Source organism: Dryobates pubescens, chromosome 6 (assembly GCF_014839835.1).
Source record: "Dryobates pubescens isolate bDryPub1 chromosome 6, bDryPub1.pri, whole genome shotgun sequence".
In the NCBI taxonomy this organism is placed as follows: Eukaryota; Metazoa; Chordata; class Aves; order Piciformes; family Picidae; genus Dryobates; species Dryobates pubescens.
The window spans coordinates 25,753,216-25,766,174 of NC_071617.1; the positions used below are offsets into that span (position 1 = coordinate 25,753,216).

Below are 12,959 nucleotides of genomic sequence, written 5' to 3' on the forward strand. Positions count from 1 at the left end.
AGGTTGATGCTTCGGTGGCAGTTGATTCTGTTCATTAACTTTTTGCTGGCTGTGCATGTTCAGATAAAGTTAGTTGATTTGCTGATTTCCTGCCTGCTGGTAATGTGTTGAGTCAGGTGGCTTAACTAATGCACAGTACAAAGAGATGGATGACAATAAGATTAGTATACTAATATGTCTCTTCAGTTTTAACTTTTGTTCAAAGTCTGCAAACTTACTCAAACTTACTAAAAAAAGATAATTGCAAACAGCCTATTTTTTTAAGACTTTAAGTTGTGTGTTAGTTTGGTTGCTGTCAGGTTTCACTTCCCTGGAGATCAATGTTTACATAGGTGTATTTATCTTTTAGAAGATTATTCAGGTATATGTATTTGCAGTGAATTCAAGCATGCTGTTTATGCTCTAGGTTGATGGAAAAACTATCACCTTTTCAAAGCTTTGTCCACTTCTATGTGACACTGAAGTTACTTAACAGTTTTAATAATCAGTCACAGTTTTTAAGTAGGGCTATTTTCTGTATGTAATACATGGCATAAATAAAAGCATTTTTAACCTTTTCAACATACTGCTTAAAGCATTTAATATGATTAAAATTTGTTACTTGGATTTCTCTCATATTTCTGTCACTGCCTGTATGCTAAATTAGAAGGAGAAACTGTACTTACTAGAATGTAGCATTCTTAGTGCTTAGCACTGGTGCTTGAAATAAGGAAAAGTAAATCTTAATGTACACATAGGTGTGGTTCATCAAACAGTTTGATAAACCACTTGCATACAGAATTATTTTCTTCTTTGTGTGAGATCTAATTTGAAAACTATTTTGGGAAAGAATTCATATCCCAAGCTGTGTATCCTGTGTTACCTAAAACTAGATCATGTTTTCATTTAATTTTTTCCCAAGCCACCCCTTTTGTGTGGTGGTGTTTGGTTTGTTTTGTTTCTTTTCCTCATGAGTCTGTACTTACATGATTGAAGTATCTGTTCATATTTTCAGTGTTTTTCTGAATGATTATGAGCAAAATTGTATACAGCACTTCATCAGAGTTGCATTGTATCATGCAGCTCTTCCATTTTTTTTTTAATTGAAAATACCATATGGAGCTACATCAACAAAGGTATTTTCTTTTCCACTGCTTGGTCCCTCTGTGTCAGTGATACCTGGTTTTGCACCCTGTCAGAATATTGGCCACCAGAGAGTTGTAGGGGGAAGAGCCTCCCAATTCTGCAGTATGAACAACTTGGGGCAAGATTTGACTTCACTAATTCATTTTTGTAGATTATTCGCTTCAACCTTTATGAGAGTTTCCATCATCTTTGGTCACATGCATTGATCCCTTTGTTTTTGCTTATACCTTGAAGAGCTGTTCTAGGAAAATCTGATGCAAAGTATTGCAAGGGAAACTCAACTAAGCACTGCCCTGTTTTTTTAACCACTTTCCTAGTAGTTATGTGAGCCTAGCACAGACTAACTTTGGTAAACTTTCATGGTTTGCAGACTTTTGCAATGGTGTATTAAGTTTTTCAGCATTCCTGAAATTTGACGCAAATAACGAGTCCAGGTGGAAGATTTATTCTTGAACTACAATTTGTAACCTTTTCCTGCATAAGTACATATGTGATGATTGTACTTGAAATTCAGAGTACCCAGTTTTTCTAGCATTAATCTTTGACATATTCTGTTTAGATGATTTTGTTATCAAGTTGCATTTCTTCACCAGTCACCTGTTTTGAAATCTAAGCCTAAATATAGTTTATTGTTACTCTTTGTTCAGGGTTTATAATTTGATTTGATAAAGCCAGATACAATAAGATTTTATGTGTTGTTTCATCAACAGCATGATGAATAAACCTGTCAATTTATTGTATACAAGATAATTTGCCTACTCCTATACTAACAGTTGATGCCTGTGCTAATTAAGCTGTGGAACTTAAATATAAGCTAAAAGTTATGCTGAACGTATCAGTAGTATTTAATTTAGGGATGTAGTTTGGTAAGCTGTTGTACCAAATTTCTTAACCTACAGTGTTGCTTATGTATTTAGTTACATTGAAATGGTGATTAAGTAGAGATTCTGTTTATGTATTGCCTAACTCTAGGAAGTCTTCCAGTACTTAAAAGTTAGTTTGAAGTTCCATAGTGCATCTTGATAATGTATTTAATGTCAGAGCAATGCGATAATTCATGTATATAATGTGGTAGATGCCTGACTTGGTAATGTCGGTGTTGGTACTTGCCAAACAAAAATTCGTACTTTTTTACAGTCCTGTAAGGGAGCCAGGATAGAGCAGCATGTGAAGTGATACCATGTGATTGAGAGAAGTGTGTTTAAAAGTGTGGTTGTACTACAGTTATATGCAGTCAGTTAAAAGTAATGGGTATGAAAGTAGCTAGTCTTATTGAAATGCATTAGATTGCAGTTGAAGTGATGAAGGCTGTCAGGTCAGCCCATTATGAAGCAGTACTTCATATATGTAGAGATACTGCTTTTAAAGACACTGAAATATCTTTGTTTTGATATGCTAGCAGGTTAGAATTGGTGTTCTCTTTCTAATTTGCTTATCATTACACATTGGCTTTTTCAGTTTTGATAACCAACTATCACAGGTTTTTTTAGATGTCACAGATATAAAAACATAGGGCTGAAAATCCAGGTTTTCATGACTATGAAGTCTGCAGTGTATTGTTTTTTTTTTAATCAAGACTGCATAATTTTTGACTGATCAGATAATGCTGACCTTTTTTTTTTTTTTACCTGAACTCAGTATGTATGTGTGGTCCAGATACCATTTTTAAAAATATATCAGATGATCACTCTGTGTGTGTACTGCAGAAGATCCAGTTTTATGATGGAGAAAAGACTGGATACAAAGCTATGAGAAAAATTAATAGAGGACATAGTTTATGCATCTTTGCTTTCCAGCAATTCATTAAGTCCTTTATATTAACTGGAAAGTTATTTATGTTCTCTAAGATTGACTTTGTTATGTGGAAGAGGTGGGAAATTTACTTTGGTCTCAAAACAATTACTGAAACAGTTATTGTGTTAGTGAATAATTATTTTTTGAGTGGCCATGGAAGTAAAAAAGAAAAGTCCTCACTCTTAATAGAGAAGAGTGCATTAACCAGTGGAATGTTTTCTTATAATTGCTAACTCTGGAGTTGTGGATGATTGCCAAAAGAGTAGGAAAATAACTTGCATGTGCTTCACATCATTCTTTGTACATGGTGACTGTTATGATGTGCCCTTGGAAGGCAGGAAGGAGTCTGATGGTGCTGCTATGTAGTTCTTTTGATTAAGGTGAGCTTTTTTAGTTTTCATTATTTCCTCTCTGTTCCAAGAACAAACCTGAAATTCAGGTAAGGCCACCAGAATTTTAATTTTCCATTAAACCTCAAAACTGATTATTTTGGAGTGCTTCTAACATGAATTTAATTATCTTGGTTTGTTTTAATGGGTATAAAATAGCATCTTGCCTTTCCATTTGAGGCACTCCATGCACATACTGGTGGGATAGAATAGAGTGTGGGATTTCTTTGCTGATACGGAGAGGATTCTGATGTGAGTTTAACTGTTTTCTGAAGTGCTTAGTATACATTTTGAGAGGTGGTCATCTTGGCTGTAACTGGAGAGCTTCTCATTATATGACTGAGTTGTTCAGCATAAATACAATTTATTTCACATACTGAAAATGTGTAGAAATTGGGCAGCAGTTGACTGTTGTTAATGGATGGATTTAAATATAGGGAACATGGAATAGTGTCTGGGTAGACAATGTGTATTGCAGGCCAGTCAGTCTGCATTACTCATAAAGAGCAATTTTAAAAACAGTAAATGGAGGTGAAAGTTTTTCTTTTTAAATTGTGTCTGAGGAACTAAAACCTCTGAGCTGATACTGTTAAGCTGATGTTTTTAAACAAGTAATGTTGATTGTTGATATTTAAGTCTCATAGAATGGGTAACTCCTTTTTTTCATATTTCTGATCATGTGTTCATACAAAATTGTATTACTGCTGATTCTTCCACATCAGATATATCCAAATCATTCCCTGTTACAGGGTTGTGGTTTAACCCCAGATGGCAGCTAAGCCAGGTCTTATGAGGAACATCTGAGGGAAGTGGAGTTGTTTATTCTGGAGGAAAGGATCCTGAGTAGAGACCTACAACTATCTGACAGAAGGTTGTAAGTGTGCAAAGAGGAAGGAAATGGTTAGCTGCCAAACATTTGATTCATGCTACTGGGTATTGAAAAAAGTAATAAACATAGAATAGATTTAGCAGCTCGATGTATGCATCAATGTTCTACTTGTAACTGAGTATTTAGGGGCAACTTGCTGCTAAAGGGAGCTAGATTTGAAAATAGTAATTAAGCCTGCTGGGAACATGAGCCACCAAATCTGCTTCAGTAGTCCTGCTGTGCTGCTGATGGACTTAGAATTATAGAAGCAATAAGGTTGGAAGAGACCTCAAAGATCAGCAAGTCCAACTTGTCACCTAGGACCTCATGACTACTAAACCATGGCACCAAGTGCCACATCCAATCCCCTCTTGAACACCGCCAGGAATGGTGACTCCACCACCTCCCTGGGCAGCCCATTCCAATGGCTAACAACTCTCTCAGTGAAGAACTTTCTCCTCACCTCGAGCCTAAACTTCCCCTGGTACACCTTGAGACTGTGTCCTCTTGTTCTGGTGCTGGTTGCCTGGGAGAAGAGACCAACCCCCTCCTGGCTACAACCTTCCTTCAGGTAGTTGTAGAGAGCAATAAGGTCTCCCCTGAGTCTCCTCTTCTCCAGGCTAAGGAGCCCCAGCTCCCTCAGCCTCTCCTCATAGGGCTTGTGCTCAAGGCCTCTCCCCAGCCTCGTTGCCCTTCTCTGGACATGTTCAAGTGTCTCAATGTCCTTCTTACATTGAGAGGCCCAGAACTGGACACAGGACTCAAGGTGTGGCCTAACCAGCGCTGAGTACAAAAGCACAATGACTTCCCTACTTCTGCTGGCTACACTGTTCTTGATGCAGGCCAGGATGCCATTGGCCTTCTTGGCCACCTGGGCACAGTGCTGGCTCATGTTCAGACAGCTGTCAATCAGCATCCCCAGGTCCCTTTCTGTTTGGCAGCTCTCCAGCCACTCTGACCCCAGCCTGTAGCTCTGCATGGGGTTGTGGCCAAAGTGCAGCACCCAGCACTTGGACTTGTTGGATGCCATCATGTTGGACTCTACCCATCTGTCCAGCCTGGCAAGGTGCCTCTGGAGAGCCCTTCTACCCTCTAACTGATCAACATCTGCTCCCAACTTGGTGTCATCTGCAGATTTACTGATGATGGACTCAATCCCCTTGTCCAGATTGTCAATAAAGATATTGAACAGGATGGGGCCCAGAACTGATCCCTGGGGGACACCACTAGTGACTGGCTGCCAGCTGGATGTCAGCATCATTTACCACCACTCTCTGCGCCTGGCCCTCCAGCCAGTTCCTCACCCAGCACAGAGTGCTGCTGTCCAAGCCATGGGCTGCCAGCTTGGCCAGGAGTTTGTGGTGGGGGATGGTGTCTGAGGCCTTGCTGAAGTCTAGGTAGACTACATCCACAGCCTGTCCTACATCCACCAGGCGGGTCACCTGATCATAGAAGGAGATCAGCTTGGAGAGGCAGGATCTGCCCTTCCTAAATCCATGTTGGCTGGACCTGATCCCTTGGCCATTCTTCAGGTGCACAGTGATTGTCCCCAAGATGATCTGCTCCATAATTTTCACTGGCACTGAGGTCTGGCTGACTGGCCTGTAGTTTCCAGGTTCCTTCATCTGACCCTTCATGTGGATGGGCATCACATTGGCCAGTTTTCAGTCACCTGGGACCTCTCCAGTGAGCCAGGACTGGTGGAAAATGGTAGAGAGAGGCTTGGCCCAGCTCATCTGCCAGCTCTCCCAGCACCCTAGGATGGATCCCATCTGGTCCCATGGACTTGTGAGTATCCAAGTGGCTCAGCAAGTCCCAAACTAATTCCTCATACTACACTGCTTCCTGACCCCATCAACCAGTTCAGGAGGCCAGTTATCTTGAAATCTCCTGCCTTACTGTTGAAAATTGAGGGAAAGAAGGTATTTAGAATCTTAGCCTTTTCCTCATCTTTGGTTACAATGTTCCCCTCCAGGTCCAATAAGGAGTGGAGGTTCTTCTTGCCCTTCTTTTTAGCATTCATATATTTGTAAAAATGCTTTTTCTTATCTGTCACAGCAGTGGCCAGCTTAAGTTCTAACTGGGCTTTTGCCTCTCTAATTTTTCTCCTACATGATCTGACAACATCCTTAAGTGTATCAGAAGTTGCCTCCCCCCCTTTCCAAAAGCAATACAGCCTCTTTTTTTCCCATAATTCCTTCAAGAGCTGCTTGCCCATCCAGGCCGGTCACCTTCCCTGGTGGCTCATCGTTTGGCACATGGGAACTGCCAGTTCCTGTGCCTTCAAGAGCTCTTGTTTGAAGTAGGTCCAAGGTTCAAGAGGGTCCAAAGTAGGTCCAAAGGTTCCTGCTTTGCTAGTAGAAAATGTCTTGAAGAGGTTGACACTGTTAATTTAACCCACAGTTTTAAGGAAATTTTGTAACATGCAGAAACTGTTCACTCACTTCAACGGAATTCTTGTGTACTCTTTAATGACAAGACTTTAAGGGATTAATATTTTGGATCAATTTTTCTGTTGTTTAAATGTTGACTTTTAAAACACTTAATTTTCCATGACTCCTAAAAGTTTAGTTGTGCTCTCTTCTGTCTGTTGGCTGATTACCTCAAGAAGCTCAGTTTTACAAAAATACTTCGTATGTGGGTAGATAATGTATGTCAGTTGATAGATGGTGTCAGTTGAGGATAGCAAGTCAATCACTGAAAAGCTTGTTTAACTGTCCTCTTAGGAAGTTCTAAACTGATCTTAATGTTATTTAATTTTTGAGTGTAGCCCTGGGATACGAGGAGACACAGGACTTTGTATTGAATGTACAGCTTTCTGAGTTTACTGACAAAATGAGACGTGTGTTTAATCTTCTTTATATTACTTTAAGTCAATGCAGATTGCCAGTGTCAGATGTAATGCAGGTAGGTGGACTTCTGATCGGACCCGTTCTGGCATACAATCACATTAAATAATGTAAATGCAAATTTTAGTGAGTGGAAACCAATGCATGGCTGTTTTCCATTTGCCAGTTAATTATGTCAAGGTCCAGTGTCATGCTCTAAACGAAAAACTGCTCATGTATGAAAATTTCTTGGAAGTAGACTTTCTGTTTTATGAGCTTTGATGTTCATCGTGTTTGTCTAAACTTTTATTTTTTCACACACTATTAGTTTCTCAAGGAAAGATGATAGGAATTTTGTGTGCCTGATGCTGAGGCATTTCACTGATAAGTAGCAAGGGGTAAATAGAGTATGTGCTTGTCAACATCTCTGTCTGTATGCTGATGATGCATGCAGGTTACAGGTCCATATGGCACAGTATTAAAAATTATGTTCTGCTAGCATTGTCATTTCTGCTGTATCAGCAGCAGCAGCAAACAGTGGTGTTAACGGTGAAGACTGTAAAAATTCAGATGAATAAAACCAACTATTTCTTTGCTAAGTAAGCATACTAAAGCTGCTAGATTAGAAAACACAAGTTGCAATGTTCCACCAATAATAAAGCACTTAAAAGCTTTCTGTTGACATTTATACAAAGAGAACAGATGAGTATGCTCTATTTGTTTTTGAAATCCATTTGATGCAAACCTTACCACTGTCCACGACAGAAGGAGTTTTGCATGCTCTTGCTTGACAAAAGAAATGACTGAATTTTGGTAACAAAGGTTCTGACAAATTGCTGAAAGTGCTGCCCACTTATGAATGGACTGACAGTTTAATATAGCAAGTGTACTGCTAGATTGTGCTTAGAGGAACAAAGGAGAATAAGCTAGTTTTTTCTTTTCTAAGGCATTTAAAGACTAGTTGAAATTTGAAATGCCAGTGTGCTTGGTTGTTTGTTTTCATTTGGGTGACAGTGCTTCATGACTTACACATTATATGCTCAATGGTGGTGTCCAGGACTTGGAGATGGTTTTTAATTTCTTTTGAGAGAATGTGTTGATCAATTTTGTGCATAAATGAAGTCCCATTGTTTTGCTTATTGCTTCAATTTTTTTACAATGAAGGTACATGTTGTGTCAACAAGGTTTGGGCATGGGATGAACATCAGCCCATTGCTCATTTTATAGTTTGCCTGCATGCTGTGTATTACTAGCCTTCAGAACACTTTCAATAGAGGTAACAATCCAGGTGTTGGAGGAAAAAAAAGAGCAGAATATAGTAGTTTCACGATTTCTGCTTTTTTCCCTTTCCACTCTTAGTTCACTTTTTCAATTGTTTGTTTGTTTTGGTTTTGTTTACAATATTGGGTACTGAAAACACCACATTACAGCAAATGACTGGTCACAGATCTCATTGATGGGTATGCTTTAATGGAACATGGAATGGATTGTCTACCTGGATAAACCTTGGGTCCATATTCTCTGGATTTGGATCCTCTAAAGTGGTAATTGTATATTTGGATGTTAGAATGTTTGTAACTTTCATTTACTAGTTTGGGGGGACCTATCTGATTCCAAAAGAGTTGGGGCTGGGGGGGTGTGTGGTGTTGTTGAAAAGTACCTCTTAATTTCCCAAACTAATGATCCAGCAGCAGTTTACTTTCTGAAATTGTCTTTGCATGTATTTTATTTCATTTCACATAAAACCTCCAACACTTTGAACTTTGTTGTAGTAGCAATAAGACAGGACTCCAGTCGTTTTTCCCAACAGCTTCTTTAGGTAAATGTGTGCTGCTCTCCTGAATTTCAATGGACTTAATTGAGTTTTGACTTTTCACAAATTATTGTGGAAAGGCTTAAGGCATTACTTACACCTGTTTTCAGAGACGCAGTCTGTAAGAAACAAACTTACTGTAAGAATTAACTTTTCCTGTCAGAATACATGAAACTAATATTGTACATTTAAAAAATTGGGTGTTACTGGTACTTGGGCATACACTGATTTCTGCAAATTAGAAAACCTAAAATGAATGTTCTGTGCATCACTGCAATTAAGTACTGTATAGTTTTTTTGCCATATCAACATTTTCTTACCATACCTCTTAAATGTATACCTTTAAAAATTTTGCTTATACTTTTTTTTAATGAGGAAGCTGGCTTGTGATTGAGAATCTTGAGTGTGTTGCTTTGCTTACTTACAGAGGCGTGCTGCTTAGTGTTGTAAGATAGTTAGTGTTTTGATTTTTTTTCGGAATCTCTTGCTTATTGTGGCTTTTGGCTTGTTCCACTCCCATTTGCTGTGTATAGTAGAAATCAGGAATGATAGATAATGCTCTTCTGGTTAAAGAATTAAATCCCATGTGCACTGATGGCTTAACATTTTACACTTGGGCTGAGTCTGGCATCACTTTAGCTGTGTTTAAATGGTTTCAGTTAAAGTGGAGTAAATAGTTGGTGTTAGAAGATTTGTTTCAGTTTGTCAGATTCTTAGTTCTAGTTTAAACGGCAATGAGGAATGCATTTGAAAATGTAAACCCGTTTAAGGTTGTGACCAAAAATCTTAAACATGTAAGAAGTCTTGCCTCCCCTAAGGGAGTACAATTGACAGCTGAAAACCAGTAACTTCCTGGGGTTTTTTTAATTATTTTTTTTTCTGTGATGGCAAACATTCATCTGAACACACTCCTTCATGTGCTCAAGATGGATGAACACTTGAAGTGTCATGAAGAAATAAAGTACATCTCTGGAAGCAGATACATTGAGTATAAACAGTGTCTTGCCTAGTATCTCAAAGTTGTGTAAGGATTGAAAAAATACCATCTGTAGAAAAAGGAAAGAGAAGATTATGTTAGTGATGTAGACTTCAGGGAAGGAGGAAGGGCAATATTCTCATGGAGCAGAGTGTATGTCCTTGCCACTGCAGGTGATTGTCGTGCCATATTAAGATGGAACAAAACAGTTATACTGAAACCAGTTTGTGTTTCTTTTTTCTCCACTCTATTCCTTCACTGCTCTGCTGTGAGCAGTACAAATGTGTCATTTACAGCAAAATTCACTACTTAAAACATACAGAGCAGAGTACTGTTAAAGGGGAATAATCTGGATTTTGAAATTCTCTGTATGAGTGTCTGCTTCTGCCTACAATAGAGATGGGTACTTCGACCTTTTCAGTGGGAGGCCTCTTAATACATTTCCAGAGCTCACAGGTTTTAGAGGTATGGTGAACCTGCTGTATTTTTTTTTTTGGTCATATCTACTATTACAATTAAGTACCTCTTCTTACTAACTCTGTTTCAAATCCCTAGAGTGTTGTACAACATAATTACACCTGCGGTATTAAGATAGAGGTAAAGTAGCTATAAATGGATTTATATGTTTGCTTTGAAAGTAAAGCTTTCCTTATCTTTATGTTGGTTGGTTTCCTGTGAGATATCAAGATAGAAGAATTTCGGAACAGAATAAAATGCATGCTTGCCAGAGGTAAAAGGAGAGTAGAGCTTTTAGCTGTTCTAACATGCTGGTGATGCCCTCTGTAATCTTTCTCCAGCTCTGAGTGGTGTGCTGGAAATAGAATAGCAGATAGCTGTAACTTCTTAAAGTTGATGGCAAAGTTGCAAGATACTGGAGTGTGGTAGGTTGAATTTGCTTTAATAGAGATGTTAAAAGGAAAATTTGTGTTCAAAATAGAGTACTTTTGTATGGACTCTTGTAGGCACACAAGAAATGTGATTAAACAAGGTAGGTATCAGAAAACTGCTGTTTAGTCACAAAAAAGTAAATCTTGAAGATGTATAAAAAAGATTGATCAGAATTTGGAAAAACCTGGAATGCACATTAAGCAGATATGTAACTTCAGGAGTTGTGTATTTGGGATAATGCTTGGGAAGGAAGATGGATTGTGTTCTACCCATAAAAGTGAGGGAGAATGAACTGGAGACTTGATCTAATTGTTTTGCAATTTTAAGCAGTAGTCCTTCAGTTCTGCCACCAAATGCAGAATAAGTGAAAAAGTCCCAGACAGTGTGTTATATAGAAGGGTAGTTTGGAGAGCTGATCAGCAGTTGAAGAAAAACTGGTAATATGTGCTTATTTCGTCTGTGGTTTGAGAGTTTCTTCTGAGGCCTTAGGGAAAGTATGTAAGACAAAGCTATTAAAATTGCCAAGAAGGGAAAGAGAAAGTAGCATTGATGATAGTGCTGAGTTAATGTAGCTGACTATCCTGTCTTCATGTTTGTCAAATGTAGAGAAAAATAAATAAACCTACATATGCAAAAAAATCCCAAACCAACCCCAAACTTCAAGTTTCTGGTCCTGTAGTAGTGCGGAAAATCTTGAGTGGGTAGGTGTCTTCATTTTGTGTAACATTTAAAACATGATAGAAAACTTCAGTTTCAGACAAGCCAGAATTCAGTGGTAGCCCTGAAGTCAGAATCTGTTCTGATTATTTGACTCTGTAATGTCATGAGCATGGTGTAAGAGTATTTGCAAGGGAAAGATTAGATGTTGTTACTTGCCTGCGAAAAGAGGAATATATTATGTTAGTATATTCTACGTAAAATAGACAATTTTAAATGAAATTTTCAGTGCTACTAACTCTGTAGCCACCAAATACAAAAATGGCTATATTGCTACTTTCAGTTCACTAATACTGCAGGGTGCCTAGCTTGTTTCAGTGTAGTGTAAGTTAATGGAAAATCTGAAGAGAATGAAAAGGAAACAAAGTCTGCCAAAAGATAATAATATTTGTTCAAAGAGATGTGTTAAAGAATTTCTTTCTATGTTGAAGCCAGTATAAATAACTGCTTGTAGTTCTGGAGATTCTGTGCCTTAGCCAGAATTGTCAGTGTAGAAGCAGCTGTGGATTTTTTTTCTTTGAGCTGTGATTGTATGATGATGAAATTCAGGTTCTCCCTGCTAAACAACTGTTAACCCCAAAATCATTATGTAATACACACTATTGAGTATGTCAGTTTCCAGTGGAGAAACTTGTTATTGACTGTGCAGATAGGATTTGTTTGATAGGATTCATTCAGACTTGGTTGAAAATTAGATCTGCTGTTTCATGTATTTGTCATTTCTGACACTCTCCCTCTCCTCCCTAGATTTCAAGTGGTGAAATCTCAGCTATAAATAATTTGCAAGGAAATAAATTGATTATGAAACAAGTTAAACTTCTCTTGTCTTCTGCTAAAATGACAAGTGACTTAGTTTCTCTTGCTTCCTGTGGACAGATGAAAACATTGTTCTTTTCATAATCAAAATTAAATTGAAGATTTTTAAATCAATTTTTACAATACTGAGTAAAAGACTGGAATTGTTGATCCCTGGTTTTGATTTACAGTTCACACTATCATAGGGAACAATGAGTACAGTGCCTGTTTAAATGTTAGTTTTTAGGTTGGAACTTATTTAGTGCATTCATTTAAAGTAATTCTTTATTGTCATTGGAATAAACTCACTGAGAAATTTGTATCTAGTTGGTATATTGTAAGTTATGAAATGTGGAGTCTTTAATTCTTATAGCAGCAATTTAAATATCAGTTTAACAGTTCTAAATGTGAAATATAACCCCATTGAAGTACATTTAATTGTTAAATAGGAGAAAACTTGATGTTCTTGGATTGTTATGATTTAGAGAAACTAACCTGAATGTGAATCAAATGATCCATTTTTAACTACCTTTTTACAACTACTCAACTGCATCTCGCAAGTAAACACCTCAAGGCATAATTGGTAGAAACAGTGCTTGTAAGTCCGCTCGTGACATTCCCTGCTGGTGGTGAGGAATTTTTCATTACTTTGCAATGGAGTAGTAGAACTTTTGGGTGTGTATAGAGTTTGCTCAAGTGTTCATTGTTTTCATTATTTCACTGGGGTTACCCAGTAGAACAGTATCAATTAGTTTGTTGTCCTGCT

At 38.0% G+C, this 12,959-nt stretch overlaps 1 protein-coding gene across 8 annotated transcripts in view; it reads left to right on the plus strand.

Annotated features, from left to right (window-relative positions):
* The window catches only part of QKI (QKI, KH domain containing RNA binding), a 162,895-nt gene that overhangs the window by 19,620 nt on the left and 130,316 nt on the right, over positions 1–12,959 (plus strand). The gene's annotated exons all lie outside the window — the stretch shown is intronic.